Raw genomic sequence first — 19,803 nt, 5'->3', positions numbered from 1 at the left:
TAAGAAAAGGAAGACGTTGGCCTAAAGCAGCAAAGATTTTTGACAGCAAGAGCTATTATGTTTTGGAATAGTTATCCAAGTGCAATGGGAGCTCCATCCCTTGGGACATTTAAAAATAGACTGGACAAATCACTGGAATGAGATGCTGTCAGGAACTATTTTGAACTGAGTTGGAGCAACATCACTGAGTAGGGAGTCTGATCCTGCAAGCCTTCCATGGGTCAGAGTACACTACAAAGTTAGGTCTTTTAACTACATCTCCCAGGGCTGGGAAAAACTGTGTGTTATAGATAAGGCAATCTAAACCCTGATGGTAGGGTGGTGGAAGAAGTCTTCTTTCAACCTATCTATTGCCTCTCAAAGATTTAGTAGAGTGATGGAAGAGTCCCTGTGAAGTTAGTGACTTCTGGCATGTAAGAGCAGGCTTCAAAAGACTGAACAGGTCAGATAAGATTGAGTCTCTGGTGTCTATGATTCCACCCTGCTCTGTCACATTGTTAAAGACCTGGAAACACTCACATATAGGAAACATAACTCAGAAAAGAAACATTTACAAAGTCCGCAGAAGCCTGCAAACCCTTTATTGAATATGCAAAAAGATACAGTATTACTGTCTTCCTTTTTTCCATTTGCTTTCCATTACATTTCAGCAATCATTGTAGGTTACTCAGCTCTTGAAATATCTTCCTGGCTGGACGTCATGTTTCCTTTAATGAAAATGTATTTTCTCCTTTGAGTTTGTGTTCCATATTTCCCTGAAATTTCAAGGCTTTAGCCTTGCTGTTAATAGCCTGATTCTGACTCGTGATATACACAATTTAATACAGGTAGTTCCCGAGTTACGCGGATCCAACTTATGTTGGATCCGCAGTTACAAACGGGGTTTTTCTCGCCCCGGAGGACGGGAGCGGCAGGACGCCCAGATGTGCCGTGGTCCTGCCGCCTATGTCCTCCGGGGCGAGAAAAGCTGCTCCGCGTCTCCCTGGTCTGCTGGGGGGAGGGATTCCCCCCCAGCAGACCAGGGAGACACTGAGCAAAGCCGCGGAGCACGCGGGCAGCGGGACAGCCCAGACGTGCCGCGGCTGTCCCGCTGCCGGCGTCCTCCGAGGCTTTGCTCCCCGTCTCCCTGGAGTCAGCCGCTGGTCAGTTTCAGCAGCGGCTGAATCTGGACGCCAGTTCCGACTTACATACAGATTCAACTTAAGAACAAACCTACAGAGTCCCTATCTTGTACGTAACCCGGGGACTGCCTGTACTTTATCCTCTATTTTATTTTCTTTATGAAATAATAAATGGCTAATCCTTCAGGCCTAGAGTAGTGAAGATCCTCCTTCAATAGAACACAGCTGCTTCCAAAGTGTTTATTCCTTGTAGAGTCAGGGGACTATCAATGCAAACAGCCCCTCAGGTTCATGTTATTCACTGAATAATTATAACCAATTTGAGAAACCTATTAACTAGCCACACCGGTTTGTTTATTACCAGTGCCATGGCCACAGAGCCTCACGGCTCCTATTGGCTCCATTTCACCATTTGCAGCCAAAGAGAGCCAAGGGAAATGGCAGCCCAGCCCACACTGCTTCTCATGGCTCCCGTTGGCTGGAAATGGTGAAACAAAGCCAATTTTTCCTAATGTTTTTCTAATGTCCAACCAAAACATCCTTTGCTGCAATTTAAGCCCATTGAGTCTTGTCCTATCTTTAGAGGTTAAGGAGAATAATTTATTTCCCTCCTCCTTGTAGCAACCTTTTAGATACTTTTAAGTTATTGTGTCCCAATTCTTTGAAACCCAATTCTTTCAAGTTTCCCTAACCGCTCTTGTTTTCTAGATTTTTAATCATTTTTCTTGCTCTTCTCTGGACCTTCTCCAATTTGTCCACATTTTTCCTGAAATATGGCACCCAGAACTGGACACAACATTCCAATCGAGGCCAAATCAGTACAGAGAAGAGTGGAAGAATTACTTCTCGTGTCTTGCGGTTAATACATCCCAGAATAATAGTTGCTTCTTTTGCAACAGTGTCACACTGTTGACTCATATTGAGCTTGTGGTCCACTATGACCTCTAGATCCCTTTCTACAGAACTCCTTCCTAGACAATCATTTCCCATTTTGTATGTGTGAAACTGATTGTCGCTTCCTAAGTGGAGTACTTTGCATTTGTTCTTATTGAATTTCATTCTATTTACCTCAGACCATTTCTCCAGTTTGCCTAGGTGATTTTAAATTTTAATTCTATCCTCCAAAGTACTACAACCCATCCCAGCTTGGTAGCATCCACAAACTTTATTATTGTACTTTCTATGCCAATTATCTACATTGTTGATGGAGCTAATGAAGAAAACCAGTCCCAAAACTGATCCTTGTGGAACCCCACTGTTATGCCCTTCCAGTATTACTGTGAACCATAAATAACTACTCTCTGGGAATAGTTAGCCAACCAGTAATGTGCTTACCTTGCAGTAGTTCCACCTAGATTGTATTTCTCTAGTTTATTTATGAAAAGGTCTTGTATGAATGTATCAAATGCTTTACTAAAGTTTAGGTATACAACATCTACCACTTCCCCCTTATCCACAAGGATTGTTATCCTATCAAAGAAAGCTATCAGGTTGATTTGACATGATTTGTTCTTTACAAATCCATGTTGATTATTACTTATCACCGTATTATCTTCCAGATGTTTGCAAATGGATTACTTCATGATTTGCTCCATATCTTTCCTGGCACAGAAGTTAAACTGATTGTTGTGCAGTTTCCTAGGTTGTCCTTATTTCTCTTTTTTATAGATAGGCACTATATTTGCCCTTTTCTAGTCTTCTGGAATATTTCCCGTCTTCCATGACTTTTCAAAGATGATAGCTAGTGGTTCATATATTTCTTTTATCAGCTCAGTATTTTAGGATGCATTTGATGAGGTCCTGATGACTTGAAGACATCTAACTTTTCTAAGTAATTTTTAACTTATTTTCCTATTTTTATTTCTGAACCTATCTCATTGTTTCCAGCATTCACTATTCTAGGTGTCCAATCACCATCAACCTTCTAGGTAACAACTGAAATAAACAAGTGATTAAGCACATCTGCCATTTTCATATTTTCTACTATTATTTTCCCCTCTTAATAGCATGAGTGATCTGTAGCCAAATTCACCAAGAGGGTCCTTCCCACATGCATACTTCCTGTTCTTTTTTAGATTTAGAGCATAATTTGTAGCAGCCTTGCTAGTCAGGCAATCTGGTTTTTAGTCTATAGATTCCCCCAAAGTAAGATTGAAGCCTAGGGAAGCCTTTTTGTCAAGACACTCACAGGAAAGAAAACCCAACAAGTAATATAATCAACCAGTTATAGACTCCTACCTTTTTGCATTTACTCCACACGCACACACCTCTTTGCAACATAGCATTATTTCTTACACTTCCTAGAAGTCCAAGTGTAATTTTTTCACTACTTTTCTTACACACATAATTTTTGAATTAATTTTTTGCAGGTGAAGAGTGCTGTCTTGACAGGCCTGGAGAGTGACATTCTCCATCTTCCCCCATAAATATGCATAGCAAAGGCAGTGACAGCATAAGATGCCCCTGCACCATGGGTCCCCAGCACTTCAACTGTAACCTGAAATCCTGTATCTAGGGAGAGGAAATTTTAGTCCCCATTCAGTCCTTGGACTTTCTGTCAACAAAGGAACATCTAATGCGTTAAATTACCCATCACAAAAATACTGCAACTATGAAGTCAATTGATATCAGTTATAATACATTTCAAAAACATTCATTTCTACCTTACAGAAAATCTGTGAGAATAAATTATTTTATAGGTGCCTTATCTGAGAAGCAGATTATAAGTGACTTTCTGAAGGTTACAGAGGGAATCTACATCACAATCTGAATTAGAATTCAGGAACTGCTCTCTCCTACTCTCCTCAGACCACATTTCACTTAGTTGTTTTTGGACTTGTTTGTGTAGGAAGGTCCTTGAGGCCTCTAACCCATCATTAGGTGTGCCCCAGAGTAAGTTTGAAGTGTTTGGGACCACATCCTCAAGAGTGACCAGTGACCACTAGGGATGAAAAATCCAGTTTAATTAGTTAATCAATTAAAGATTAAGTTTAACTGGTTAACCGATTAACTGGGAAAGAGGGTGGGCGAGGGGGCCACTCCAGCCTGTGCCCCTGCCCGGGGTGTGCCTGGGCTGGGACCGCAGTGGATTAGGGCTGTTCTAGCCAGGCTGGAGTGGCCCCCACTCATGACAGGTCCCACGGGGTTGGAGCAGCCCCCACTGATTAATCATAACCAGGAAGCATCCCCCCTTACTGGGTGATGCTTACTGGTTGACCGGTTATCTGGTTAACTATTCACATCCCTAGTGACCACTAATTTGGGTGCCCAATTTGCACAACCAGCAAAGGGCCTGATTGCAGAGGACCCAGAACTACATTTGAAGTCAGTGAGAGTTGTAGGTATTAGATACCTCTGAAAATCAGTCACTAGCAGCCAGATCCTTAGGGCCACTCTTAGACCCTTTGAGATGCTTGAAAGTATTTCAAAGAAGACCGTCTTTTTTGGTTTTAAAAACTTGCTATGGGCTCAGCTTAACATTGGCACTTTAAGCTAATTAATAAGTTACATGTATACTGTCACTCTGACCACTGGGCTATATCCTTTCCCCCTCCCTTTGTCTTTGTATGTCCTCTTACACCAGTGGCTCCCAATCCTTTCTAGCATACAGACCCATTTTCAATCTATTAAAGTTTTGTGCCTCCCCTCCCCCAAACACTATAGCTATGCCTGCAGTCTGCGCATCCCTCAGCCCACGCTGCTTCCCAAGCTGCGTCCCTCAGCTTGCTCTGGAAGCACCGAGGGACTTGCTGGCTGCTGGCACAGAGCCTCTCAGCTCCCTACCTTCCACAGACCCCCTACAGTTCCACCGCAGACCACCAGGGGTCCGCGGACCACAGGTTGGGAACCACTGTTTAATGCTAAGCTCTTCCAGTGCAGACTGTCTATGTCAGTGGTCCCCAACATTTTGGGGCTGCCAGGGGCACAAGAATGGCTTGGGCCAGACCTGGTCACTAGGCAGGCACACAGAAATGCCCCGGTGGGCGCCATGGCGCCCACGGGCACCACGTTGGGGACCCCTGATCTATGTCTATGCCCTAGCCTCAGTACAACACTGACTATATCTTGGAGGCTACAATATAATTAGCTTAAAAAACAAGCACTTTCTGCTGCAGTCTCTGCTTTCTCTTCTTGTCTACTGTCAGCCTCCTCTTTGTCTTTTCACTCAGCTGCGTAATGTTGGTACCAGAGCTGGCTACTATGCAGCTCAGCTCATCTGAAGTGGCCTTTCTATGTTTCTTCCCCTGTAAACACCCAGTTCATTACAAACTGCCCCGATAGCAATTTTTCCATTGCTTCTACCTCTCAGAAGCTGAGGGATAGAAAAATTACTGGACTTCCAATACATTTGAGGACACAGTGTTTAAAAGTGATTTCTCAGAATGAAATTGTGAGCTGCTCAGGCCAAGTTCTGCTTTCAGTTACAACAGTGGTATTTATTCCCTTCAGAGTGCTTACTTTAGATTTGTTTGTGTTAGTGAAAGCAGAACTTAGCCCAGAATTGTTTCTTCCGCTATAATTCCTGATAGAATTGTTTAAAGTATTATTACTGTTTAGATAACATAATTATAGTTTACCCCTTTTTTGGAAAAATATTAATAAAAAAAAAGCTGTTTTGCTTACAGAGTGAGCGTAGTCTTGTGGTATACAAGGAGACATGGGACTCTTTGACTTTATGCCTAACTACCAACTCACTTTGAAACACACATCCAAGTTGTCCTTGGCAAAATCATTTACATTTTGTGCCTTGGTTTAGTTAGCATTTTCTCTGTTTTAGAGCTAATTCCTCAATTTCTGAGCTTTGTCAACCTCTATTAATGAGTGTTTGCAATACTGTTTAGACGGGAACTTTCGAAAAAAACCTTTTTTGAAAGATCCTGTAAACCTCATTTTTTGTACAGGAGTACAGGATCTTTCAAAAAAGGGTTTTATTTTTGAAAGATCCCCATCTAAACAGTCGTTTTTCTTTCTAAAAGCCCCTTTTAAAAAAAAACCGCGGCCACCATTATGCAAATGAAGCAAGGGAAATTTAAATCCCGGCTTCATTTGCAAATTTGAAGTGTCTAATTTACATCTCTTTTTTGAGAAAAGGGATGTAGTCTAGACACATCCAAAGTGATACGTTTAAGTATCTAAATAAGACCTTACTTGGATGGGCTGCTACATTCAATACCCTAATGACATTACAAGTTAAGTGTCCAGCATTTATAGCCCACTCTATTAGCCTCATTTAGCATAGACACTCTAATTGACAATCCCCCCCCCCCTTCCTTAACCTTCCCCATCCCCTCTATTTGACAATTTTTTCCCTCCACATCCCCTCTTTTTCTGCTATTTATTTGCAACTCTGGACCCCTTGCTCGAAAGCTTATGAAACCATCTACATTTTTTTGTTAGCCTCTAAGGCAGTGGTCCCTGACACGGTGCCCGGGGGTGCCATGGCGCCCACTGGGGCATTTGTGTGCGCCCGCCGAATCATCTGGGCTGGTCCCACCCACAGTGCGCGGCACATGCGCGGTGCCAGCCCCGGGCACGTGGCACATGTGCGATGCCGGCCTTGGGTGCACGACGCGCGGGCAGCCCCACCCCGGACATGCAGCGCATGAGCGGTCCCACCCCCAGATGCCCGGCGCATGAGCGGCCCCGCCCCCAGATGCCCAGCAGCCCCGAAAGGTTGGGGACTACTGCTCTAAGGTGCTGCAGGACTACTTGCTGTCTTTTAAGGTTTTTTTTTTTTTCAGTTTCAGACTACACGGCTACACCTCTGAAACTTTTGAATAATAAACAGTAGTCGGGGCTGTCCTTACCACGAGGCGAACTGAGGTGGCTGCCTCAGGTGCCAGACTGGGGGCAGGGAGAGGTGCACCACTAAGACCCAGAGAGTAGAAAATTGTGTCTGCTGCTGGTGCATATGTATTCTCTCTGCAGTACCATGAAAGAAGTAGAACAAGAAAAAGGCAGAATTGAGACCTTTCAAAGTTTTGGCCCAAGCGAAGGGGCATGGGGGCGTCATTTGAGCTCCCCACCTCAGGTGCCAAAATGTTGTGGACCGGCCCCGACAGTAGTTGGGGACACAAAGGGTTTGCATGTTTCTAAGACAGGACCGTAGCTGCCCTCTAACCAATATATTATAGTATGTACATATTTAAGACTGGGCTGCAGTTTTCAAATGAAAAACCCTATTAATTTCATTCAGGACCATTTACCCGAAAGAATGGCTCCACCTTAAGGAAAGATGAACACAAGAGACAAGGAATAATAGATCATTCACTAGAACCTGAATAATCCTGTGCAAATGCTGGGCTGGCCTAGGCATGGGTTTGTGACAAGTGGAATTCTCATATTAGGGAACACTTCAACATGTGTTGCACTAGTAGAGATTCATCATGGTCTGGAGGATTATGCATGGAGCTGCGACTCATGAGGTCTCAAATTCTGATCTAGATTTTATCTTGGATTTAGTGTGGGCTACTTGTTTATCTTTGTCCCTTAGTTTCTCAATTTGTAAAACTGAGGTAGTATTACCCACGTACCTTGAAGATGTTGTGACTATTAATATACACAGTGTTTTGATTATGTAGGCACTATGCAAATGCGAAGTATCAGTATTACTAATGAAAACTATTTATGTTTCCAATTTGTATTTTTCATAGCTTTCTTTTCTAGTTTTGCTAATCTCCACAGACACTTAGACAGAACAGGCTTTATGCTCCTGTGATTTGCATACCATGGAGCAAAGAAAACCACAGCAATCTACTATAAATCTAGTCTCAAATGTTTAAGCAACAATCAAAAACTACTGGGTAGCTAGACTAGCTTACTACGTATATAAGGTGCTTTTCAGTCCTAATTGCATTGAAGTGAGAATACCAGATTACAGAGCTCTATAAAGATAGATAGGTGACTGTCTCTTCTGCTTTTGCCAACATTAAGGCTACATCTAATCTACATCCCTCTGTCGGCAGAGGCATGTAAATGAAGCACTTCAAAAGTGCAAATGAAGCTGGGATTTAAATATCCTGCACTTCATATGCATAATCACGTAATGGCACTCTTTTGAAAAAGCGCTATTTCGAAATTGAAATCTTACTCTAGACGCAGTTCTTTCGAAAATGGGGCACTTTTTCGAAAGATCCTGTAAACGTCAAAAAACCTCAAAAAACCACTTTAAGTGCTTCATTTACATCCCTCTGCCGACAGATGTAGTCTAGATACAGCCTAAGTAACTACCTCTCCTAAATAATTATGCTTAGATTTCAGACATATTTACTCCTGTGGAATAAGACCTCTAGCTGCAAGATAGACAATTTTCTATGCAAATTCTATTTCTGAGCTTGCATCTTCCACAGCAACTCTGACACTGTAGCATTAGTTAATGCACTTACTTTGCTAGGGGAAAGAGGCCTCAACAATAGGGAGAATGACTTTATCACAGGATACATTTAAATAGAACTTGCATAATTTATTTTAATTACAATGACATTTTCTTTGAAATAGAAAAGCTGGCCAGTATTTTTAACAGTTGCAATTTCCTGAAGTCTACAGATGTTTCCTATAAGTCTGCTGGGAAAGGGCAGAACACATTATTTGCAAGTTTTGTCTCAGCGGCATTCAGCCACCCAGGTTCGCACACATTCACACTATTTCAGTGGTTACATGTTTACATGTGGAGACATCTCTCCCCACATGTAAACATATAACCACTGAAAATGTCAGCAATTACATGTTTACAACCCCCCTCCCACACACACTTTTTAACATCCCTAGTTTGCACTAGACCCTCTCAATAAACGCCTGGTGGATTGATCACTGCAGTGTCGATCCACCTGTAGTGAAGACTAGGGATGTGAAAAGTAATTTAATACCGTATTTTCCGGCGTATAAGGCTACTGGGCGTATAAGACGACCCCCTAATTTTTTAGTTAAAAGATAGGTTTTCGTCTTATACCCCAGCGCCCCTCCGCATCCCCGGCTTTGCTCCCGGTGTCCCTGGACTGCTGGAGACGGTCCCCAGCAGACCAGAGGCACCGGGAGCAAAGCCGCAGCAGCGGCGGGGTCCCGCGCCTCTGAGGCTTTGCCAGAGCAAAGCAGGACAGAGTTTAAATTATAACATTAACCAATAAGCATCAGCTGGTTAATTGGTTAAACTCTAACATCCCTTGTGAAAACATATTCCTAACAAATCTTAACTATTATAGCTGCAGACACCATCAATGCTTTGGCAAATTCATGCTCCTTATTAATTTTCCCTGGTGCTGAATTGTCCTCTTTTAAAATGTTTTTTTCTGAGTCAGGGCTCTTCAAAGTAGACAAAACCAAACAGCTGTCGCTCTACCTCAAAAAGCAGGAATGAATTAATAAATGAAATATTGTTTTTGACAATACTGTTTTGTTGGTTGTGACCACAGTGATAACATGGATTCCAACACATGTTGGGATATGTGACAATGAAATGGTGAACGAGAAAGCAAAAAATGGCCTTAAAATGGAGAAATTGATACAAAAATAATTTGAGAAAGCAGAAATTTAAAAGTTTAATTCATAAAGGACTTAAAATGGAATGTCAAGAATTTTGGACCAAGGAGAAAAGAGGAAGAACATTCTATGAAGTATGACCCAAAATAGAGGACAGTGTGTTGTTCCAAAGTTATAAAAGGGTGAGTAAAATACTCATATTTAGACTGCCACGTGGGTACTGTGGTTGAATAATAACTTATATATATTGAATAGACATAAAGATGGGCTATGTACCGTATGTAAGGTTAATTAAATACTAGTTACCTGATACAGGGGAGAGGTGAGTGTTCCAGTAAAGAAAGGCTCTTCATGAACAATTTTGGAAAGTGGTCAGCCTGCACCCCACCTGGTGCACATAGTGGTGGCCCGTGTAACATCCTGAGGGCCATATAGGTAGTGTGTCTATTGCATGGATGTGGCCCACATAACACATAGAGATCTGCATATGTGGTCCACAATGGTAAATAGGTTGAGAACCATTGGTTTAGATGGAAGTAAGGTGACAGTATACCATGAAAGATTTAGTAAAAGTATCAGGAAAGTGGGATAACATTAAAAAACCGTACTCTATCGCCTTAAAAATGTAGTAGAGCAAAAGAGTATTGGCATGAATGAATGAAAAATATAGGAGGTGGTGGCTATTGACTCAGCAGATGAATTTGCTTTGCTATAAAGAAGAAGCTGTAGTTCTAAAGTAGCCATATTGTAAGTAGGAGCTGCTTGTTCTTTTGCCTCTTCTGTCCGAGTAATTACCTTTTATGTTTTCTCTTGGCCCTTGCTGCAAAGGAAGAATACCTGATGTTATAGGGCTCTTGCCTATGAGCTTAAATGTAACAGCGTTTCATGGAGTTCTCAGGAGATAAAACCCAAGACTAGGCTACTGGAAATCAAAACAAATTCTTTCAGAACACATGAAAACATGAGTGTTTTTAGTGTAATATTTATAACTTGAATATTTTTACATAAAATTGGAATTTTTTCATCCGATTTTATCTTTCTTTTTTTAAAAAGCTCTCTCCCTCATATCTTTCAAGTGTGCTTTAATGTGCTCATCAGAGAGCTTCCCCTTCCTCTTTTAGATAGCCTTATTATTATGAAATGTCTTTTCAAGTTAATTCAGCAACACTGAGAAAGTGTTTTAGCTGTATGCTTCTTTTCAAATTATCCATAGGAAATCATTAATGTTGCACTTTGTTGTTGTGACACTTCAGCATAAATGCCTTAGTCACTTGAAAAGGCTCAGTTTGCCTCTCTGAGATCTAGTCTTGTGGCTAATCTATTTCCAGAGGTAGGAAGATGGGACTGCAATGGTCTAGAAACAGAGGCTACAAAATTCCTCTGCAGAAACATTGGAATATCAAAGGATCCATAAAGAAATCCTAAGGCTATATCTGCACTTACAGTAGCACAGCAGTACCAATGTATCTGCACCACTGCAAGGTCTCCTTGTAGCTGCTCTATGCCAATGGCACAATTAAACCACCCCAGTAGCTATTGGTAGGAGATGCTGTTGACACTGGTGCATCTGTCCGTGAAACTTACATTGGTTGGTGTATGCTTTTTTTCACAGACACAAGAGCTAGTGTAGCCATAGCCTGAATCTGTGCTTTATAGTGCAAGATTATTCTGATGCATGTTTACAGTGACCATGCTCATGTATCTTCCTTGAAACTGCTGGTGAGGGCTCCTGTTTTCATTGAAATTAAGGCTGAAGAAAGGTGGTATAGAATATTGGGCTCTAGCAACAAAGCAGCCTTCACCATTCAGGAGTTCCTTTCCTTTTCTCACTTTCCCTGCCCATTTTTTTTCTTTGCTTTCTGGCACTTTCATTTGTGGTTAATGAGCACTCACTTGTCACAAGGCCACCAGAATCCCCATAAAAGCAACAGCTGGGAGATTCCACAGGGAGAAATGTGTACTTAGAGAGGTCCCTAAACTGTCTTTAGGACCCCCAACACTGAGCCAGGGGACCCATTCACACTGCTGTGACAGCCTGTAGGGTCACGTATTCTGATCTGAGGGCCCTTTATATTCACAGCTTGTTGGGGATTCTGGAGCCTGAGCAGAGGTCTTTAAAAATCCATGACCTATTAGCATGTTCAAACTTCCCCTAACCTAAGCCTTCAATATAAAATCTGTCACATTCTCAGGCTGCCTAATGAGATCATGGGGTTCTTTCACACACTGCTTGTCAATTTGGGTTAGGAAAAGCTTTGAGACTGGAAGTTGAAGGGTTTGCCGACATGGGGAAATTAGTGTTAAATAGTTAGGGTGTGTATTTAAAATACAATAGTCATTGCACATTAACTCCCTGTGAGGAAAATCTGATACCACTGCCTTGTGTGATTTAGATTAATTCATGAAGTATGAAATCAGAGTGTCCACACAGGGAGTTAGTACAGAATAGCTATTCAGTACAAACTATTCTGCGTTAGCTATTTAAAGCTTTTTCCCTGTGTGGCCGACAATAATGTCATCTGAAGAAGTGGGCTGTGTCCACGAAAGCTCATGATACTATCTACATGTTTTGTTAGTCTTTAAGGTGCTACTAGACTATTTGTTGTTTTTTAAGTTTTTCCTGTTACAGACTAACTCGGCTACCCCTCTAAAGGTTTTGAATAATGCGCCTATTCAGTCATTTGGCATTCTAGATGATGTGAGAAAAGTTCTTATAGGTTATAGCAGTTAGTTCTCTTGACTATTTTTAATTTTCCTTTGTCAAAATTCATCAGAGATGTGTTTATTATACTGTATCTTTAAAACACAAAGCATGCTGGGAATGCTATTGCATCTCCCATCATGCTATGTGACTTCTTCACAGACAGATTGTGTACCAATATTAGTCTGGATTTTTTTTTCTGAATTTCTTTTTCTTCCTTGCCCCCTTAGCAATGTTTGCACCTTACATGGAAGTCTTATTTTCTTTCCTCAGCTTTCTTCTGTATTTCACTCCCTGCTGCCTAGCAGGGGGAACCTATGACACCCTAAAGGCCAGTTGTTCTTCCTCTTAAATGGGTCATCAAATGAGTGTGAAGAGAAAAGATGGGAATTCATGAATTTTGGGATCTTTAAACTACACTAAGTTCTGTGGATCAATTGCATTTAGCTTTTCTGGCTGCTGTGCGTTTCCTCTACAATTAGCATCCTAACTGCATTTCCTAACATGGCTCCTTCCGGAGAACAGTGGGATTTAATAACTGTGAACTCCACAACAGCAGAGCTAATGAATAAGTGCTTGCAGCCCTTTCTTCTGGAGGGCTTGGGGGTATTTATAAGAACTTTAGCCAGAGCCCCAATATCTCTCTCTATGCAAGCACTTCTGAGGATAGCTGTATTAACACTATCAGCACAAGGAGAGGCTTCACTGCAGATAAGAAACCAAAAGCAGAAATAAATCACACAAATCCCTCCATAAACAGAGGATCTAAAGATTCCAAAATGTGTTGAATGGGCTGCAGGGAGGGAAGAAGACAGATGCTTTGTTGGGATGGAGGGAGATCAGTGTATCAAGAAAAAGAATGTAATATTTCTTATGCTGGGGTCCCAGTATGATTCTGAGCTCTGAATCTGAACAATCAGTATGGGATTTCCTTCTCGGGATGTCAAGTACAAACCAATGTAAGCCTGAGTCCTCCCACTTCCTGGGTGACCTTTGCTCAACTTTCACTGATATTTTCATGGATAATACAGGGAATTAATAGTCTTGTACTGTGCGTAGGCTCTGCTAGGTTTTTTTTTCTCTCTCTCTCTTGCCTGTTATTGTGCTTCATTCAGATATTTTCCTGACTCCATGCCTCTTGATTCATTTTTTTCTCAGTTTTGTGCTTTTACTCTTCCTTTTCTACTTATTGTTCCATTTCTGCTTCTTACACTAATCCCCTCTTGATATTGAATGGTAAAAGGGCAAATATGTATCAACATTAAAACACATCTGATTGGCTCTGGCTGGGGCATTGTCAGCAGAGGCAAATAATTAGATGGGAAAGTAAATTCCTCTTTCCGCCCTATGGGGGTTCCCTCTATGACAGGGAAGATGGGCTTTGGCAGGGAAGTGTTGGGAAACATGAATTGCTGCTGGACTTGTTCTGTAAATCAATAGAAGGCTTTATTTTCCAGGGGTGTCTGATCAGCACTAAGTTGACTTTAAAACAAAGTGACTAATAAGAATTGGCTTGGAAAACATGCCAATGTCCATCTCAGACTCACTAACTGAAAAAGGAAAAGGAAACATTTATACACATAGGTAAACAACAGTTCCCTTTTGCAGGGAGAAATATTCCAACTGTGATGCTGCAGTTTTAACTCCCTCTTCATTGCTCGCCAATAGAGAGTCTGACTGGCATTGCTCCAAATAACACAGGAAGCCCCTGGATGCTCATTTTTGTGGGAAAGCTAAACGATCTCTGAGATCAGCAGCCCTTCTCTTACTAACTGTTGGTGGGAATTGTGGGATGGCCCTTCCTAACTTAGCATCCTATTAATTCTTCTGTAATAATGTCAGAGAGTTTATAGACAGAATGAGCTCCCAGGTCATCTACTGTAAAGGGTCGACATCATTGGGAGGCCACGCTGATGCCCTCTATTGCCCCGTTAAAGGGCAAATGCAGTGTCACTGTCTATAAACAATTTGCCCAACATGTCTCGGGCCTAGCCACAGGCCGAGCAACAGTTTATAATGACCACACCCTCAATCAGGGCGGGCACCAAATAAGCAGTTTATAAGGCCCGGCCTTTGGTTCAGGCAAAGCCGCAGATTAACAGTTAAGGGCCCAGCCTGGGGCATGGCCTGGGCAAGCAGGTTATAAGGCCAAGCCCTGGGTCAGGGCAGGGCAGACAGACAAAAGTTTAACCAGAGCGGTTCAATAACAGTTTAAAGCTCCGTCCGGGTCGCAGCCGGGTGGGGGTCAGGTCTGGCCTTGCTGGCGGAAAGCCGATAAGCGCAGGGGTTTTGCCCTCACAGGGGGAAGCCTGCCACCCGAGGGGAGAGGTGGCAGGAGTAATGCAGGCCCACCCGCTCCACTGTGTCCCAGCCCAGGGCCCTGACAGTGGCAGCGAGGCGGCCACTGGGTTGGTGGGGATCCAAGTCACAACATGCCAACTAGGTTGGTGGGTCAGCGGGGATCTAAGCCGCAATGCGCTTTCCACCCAACCTCCATCTCCTTAGCTGCCTCGGGGTTGGCTGTCCCAGGCCCACTTCCCAGTCTTCCATGGGGGCCTACCTAGCTCAGGCGCTGCTCCTCGGGGTTAGCTGGGGACAGAGGTGCTAGCAGTGTGTCCATAGGTTCCAGCTCCAGCTCTGGCATGGGCTGGGTGGACTGGTCCAGTCATCGGGGCCCAGCGAGGGTCCTGGAGGTCTCAGCATGTGTTTGGGCTGCGGCAGCAGTCTCAGCAGCCTGGGCGAGTTGTCGGGGGCTAGCAGGGGTCCTGGAGGCCCAACCCAGTCCTCCTGTCAGGTCCGACGTGGCCGGACCCGTCACTGTAGGATCTAGGGCCGAACATCTGGCCTGTTCAGTTGCCAGGCTCTGGATGAGCTCTCTTATCCTCTTGGTCCCGTCCTCCTGCTTCCTGTGGGCGGGTTAGGTGAGGCTGGACCCACCCACAAGGGGGTCTTAGAGGGCCCTTCCTCTTCCGAGTCAGAGGGAGGCCATGTTGCTATCCTAGACTCCTTACATCTAGTCAGTCTCCTGTATATCACCAACCACCACCTGGCACCCACAAACTAAACTCAACAATTAAAATAAGACCAATGAGGCATAGGCGCAGAACAGAAGGTACGCACAGCCTGAGGCCCCCACAATGGCAGGGAATTGGTTGAAATTACAGTGGGGGTACTCATGATTGCTCTGGCAGGAGAAAACGTAATTCCTTCCTCAGTGATGCTACTTAACTAAAGATGACTACAAACAGCACAACTCACTGGCCTGAGTAGTTCTATCTGTCTAACAAAACAATAACCCTGTTCAATTTTATCAAGATGACAGCTGGTCTTAGTGTCCTTGTTTCCCATGCATAGACTCAGAGAGCCCTGGCAAATCCCCTGCAGTAGAAGGAATACCCTGGAATTGGCCAAATGCTTGTCTAGTATATTTCATGGAGCGTGAGAGCAAGGGCTGTACACACCCATTGTGCTGGTGAGATACATGCCCCTGGAGGGACAGGGAGAGAGGCTTCGGGTTGTATTGTTGTACCAAATAGAAGCAAGCAGGATCTTATGAGGGGGATAAGGCAAAAAGCCACATTTATTGTAAAGATAATAATAATAAAAAAATAAAGAAAAGATAGAAGCAAACAACGTTGTTTAACTACTTATTCCTAACACTACTTAACCCTTATACACTTTATATATATATATATATATATATATATATATATATATATATATATATATATATATATATATATATATATATATATATATATATATATATAACCATTCATTCATACATCCATTCATTCAAGTTCTGTGTATAGTTACCAGCCTGGAAGTGGCTTGTGACAGAATACTGGCCAGGTACTCTGTACACAAGTGATGGTAGTGGGGAGCGAAGTCCTGATCAGATGCGCATCTGAAGCTCCTGGTAGGCTGGCAGCAGAACCTTGGACTCTGATTCCATAGTTTTTTAGTCCAGTTCTTATAGGAATTTCTTCCTATGCCAGTCTATGGAAATTGCTGCATCATGCTGATGTCTCCAGGGTGGCTGCCAGGTGCTCGTCAGTGATCTCATCGGCTGGACCTCCAGTACTTGGTTTTCTCCACTTGACACCTTTTGGTTGCACTGGCACCTGACGCCTTCTTCAGCCCTTTGTTGCTACATTCTCAGGCTGGCACCTCTCAGAACCATTCACTCATCATCCAAGCACTCTCTCTCTCTTACATACATTCCTTAATTAATGTTTCCCATACAATATTTTTGTATAATAATAACTTTACATATCTCAGAGTTGTAGTTACAAAAAGTTTCTGGGTGGTATTGCTTAAAACATTCTCTGAGTGCTGAATAAAGTTACAATGTTTTAAAGAGAACAGGCGTCAATTAAGTAACAATGCCCTTAGTCAATTACAGGGCTTGGCTCCCATAGCAGAGTTAGTGGCTTGACAATGCATTGTTACAATGTATCTCTGCAATGTCAATTTCAAGCAGCCCCTTGCACAAGCTTGAGCATGCCCTGGAGCACAAAGGGGGGGGGGGCTGTTTCTGGCTACATAGGATTATATTCTTAACAGTTCTAAGTTTCATGACCTAATACATTATATTCTAAAGGGGCAATAATAAAAACATTTAACAATCTTAACAAATAATAATAAGAAGAAGAATTAATAATAAATCTAAACACTTTAAGTTGTGGGGAACAAATTATGGGGAGTCGCTTCCATTTGGGGGAATCATATTTTTAATACATTGATATGTTATCCCTACAGTATATCCTTGGTGTACATTCTTTTAATTAGAGAGAGTGCCATGGTACAGTACATTTGCTAGGGTGGGACAAAGGAGACCCTTGGTGCACCCTCAGAAGTGAGGAAGGAGCCTTCAGCAATAAAAAGAGCCAGATGCAGCAGAGTGCAGGGTAATGGCTAGAGAGGATCTGAAAAATGGATTTTCTGTTGCGAAATATAAGATGTAATCAGAGAGCCTGCAGCTGGCAGTTCTGTGGGCCACAGCCCATGGACTACTTGTTCTAATATTAGAATGGCATGTTCACTGCTTCCTGTGGACCAAAGGACAAACTTACTCTCACATGCACGTAGCCAATTTACAATATGTTTTATCAGCTAAAGGAAAACTGCTTGAGGACATGCTGCTTTGCTGTGCACTTGCAGCTTTGGTGAAATCTGAGGGAGAAAGGACACCAAGTTTTCAGGCCTTACCTCAGGCAAATAGTGTCAACAAGCAAAAAGAAGCTGCCTTGTTCTCCCAGGGGAAATCTCCTAGGGTTAAAGCAGAGAGCTGGAGAAGGAGCACACTATCCTGTTCACATGAATCCGAGTGTACAACTGTGAGGACAGCCATGCCCTGTCAGTTCAAAATAATTTAAGGATGAGTGGTTGTGCCTTAGACTTACAGTCAGAAGAATGCACTGAATAACCCACAAGTCCTAAAATTTAGCCATAATCCTCAAACATGTCTTAGCCCTTTGGTTCTGATATGTCGGTAAGTACCATGCTTAAAACAGCTCAAAGTGTTGCAGAGCTTACAGAATACAGTAACACTGATTTGTTTTCCTAGAGCCAGCTCTCCTAGGCTGGCTCTGTCACTCACTCTCTGCAAATACTTTTTCTCTTGCCCCAGCCTAGCGCGTCACTCCCTACCACCACAAGTATGCTATTCTTCCATGGTATATGCCCAACCTGGCAGGCATAGCCCTCATGCATTGATCATAGGCAGCTAGAGAGCCACTTCTCAGGATAGCCTGCTCATCGGCTCTCCCTTCTGCATGTAGCTTGAAAATGCCCTGCCCCAGACTACTCTTCCCTTATTAGAAAGACCTAGGGAAAGGGTAGAGGTCAGCAGGAAACTCCTGCAGGTTCAATGAGAGGAGAGAGAGGTCAGCAAGGCTTTCCAGACAGGTTGCAGGGAAGATGGAGAAGCTGACCACCTGACCTTGTGGAGGGAGAAGTAATATTGCTGAGGTCCTAGTCACAGGACCCTACTATAGGATTGTGGTGATTATGGGAGAGAGAGGAGTCCATGGTGGGAGCTCCCATCCTCTTCTTTTCCCTGGACAGAGTCAGGGTGGTGTACCAAAGAGTAGGGTGGTCCTTAATCACACTGTGCTGCACCTCCGTTTCAGTCAAGAACTTGATCAAAAATGGAAGTGAGACTTGGACAAATTCTCAGTATAACTGACTCAGCTGATTTGCCTGGGAAATAGCTATCAAAAGACCTTTTAAACTTCCACTGCTCTTTCTTTCAGCATGTCCAATGGTATTACAAGGGCCGAAGTCCCATCTTTGGACTCCTTTGGCAAACTGACAGTGCTCCGGCTGTCAGTTAAGTCAAAAGCACAGTTCCACTGTCTCCACCTATAGTTCTTTCCCAGTGTAGTTAAGTGAGAAGGAAAGAACATTTCAGGCTCCTGCTGTTGCAGAAAGTGTGTATTGCCCTAAAACCAGCTTCTGGTGGGACTTTTCGGATAAGAAATGTAAGTGTGGGGAAGGATGTGGTAAGGGTCTAACACTAACACTGGTGCTGTGGGGATGCAGAAGTATGAGGTTCTCTGAGTGGACTGTTGCCTGGAAAACTCCTTGTTGTCTGGTTTTTAAGATGTTCTGAAGACTCAGGACATGCAAGTCAGTTAATGATTCACAATTTCCCCATTTTTTAAACCAATGCTAAACAATGGAGCTGAGCAAAAGAGGTTTTGTTTCCTTAGATTCCTTATTTCAAGGCTTTTCACCAGTGTCACATGATAAATATAAAAGAAAACAACAATATATGATGTGACGTGGGCCATCAGGTTGTGGCAAAGGGGACACTGCCTAGGGGTGGGCATAATCACATTACCCACAGCCCCCAGCAGTGGACAGAATGGCTATGGTAGGGGAGGGGTGACATCCTACAGCCTGATATCTCTTTGCAGAGCTGAGGTCCTGGGAAATTGGCACCATAATTACAAATACTGTTAGTAAAACAGGTTTTGTGAGGAAAGACTTCTCAAAGACCAGTGACCTTGCAGAAGAGTCATTGGAAGAGGAAGGCCTCTCACAACCATTGCCACATCACAGAAAAGATGCTGGAGGAGATGTTCACTATCGCCCAGTTCTATTCGCTGTTGAAGACAGATGGTGACAGGGTCATGCGGGTACAAATATCTTATTTAATTTCTTTCCACTGAAGTGAAGAACTGAAGACAGGGCTCTGCAGTTAGGGTGCATCTACACTACAGGGCATAACTCGAAATAAGCTACACAAATTGAGCTACGTCAATTGCATATCTTATTTTGAAATAGCTTATTTCGACATAGAGAGCGTCTACACAGCACTTATTTTGAAATAGAGCGCTCTTCCTCTGACTTCCCTTACTCCTCGTACAATGAGGGCTACAGGAGTCGGAGTGAGAAGTCCTCCAGCTTGACAGTATTTTGACACTATTTCGAAATAACTGCCTGCTGTGGAGACATGGACTCAATTATTTCAGAATAGAACTCGTTATTTTGAAATAG

The 19,803-nt window shown here is 43.0% G+C and overlaps 1 protein-coding gene across 1 annotated transcript in view; it reads left to right on the top strand.

The window, feature by feature from the left end:
- RCSD1 (RCSD domain containing 1) overlaps nt 1-19,803 on the top strand; it is a 43,141-nt gene that overhangs the window by 7,719 nt on the left and 15,619 nt on the right. The gene's annotated exons all lie outside the window — the stretch shown is intronic.

The sequence above is a fragment of the Pelodiscus sinensis genome, chromosome 1 (genome assembly GCF_049634645.1).
Source record: "Pelodiscus sinensis isolate JC-2024 chromosome 1, ASM4963464v1, whole genome shotgun sequence".
Classification (NCBI taxonomy): Eukaryota; Metazoa; Chordata; order Testudines; family Trionychidae; genus Pelodiscus; species Pelodiscus sinensis.
This window is presented reverse-complemented; position numbering and strand designations above follow the sequence as displayed.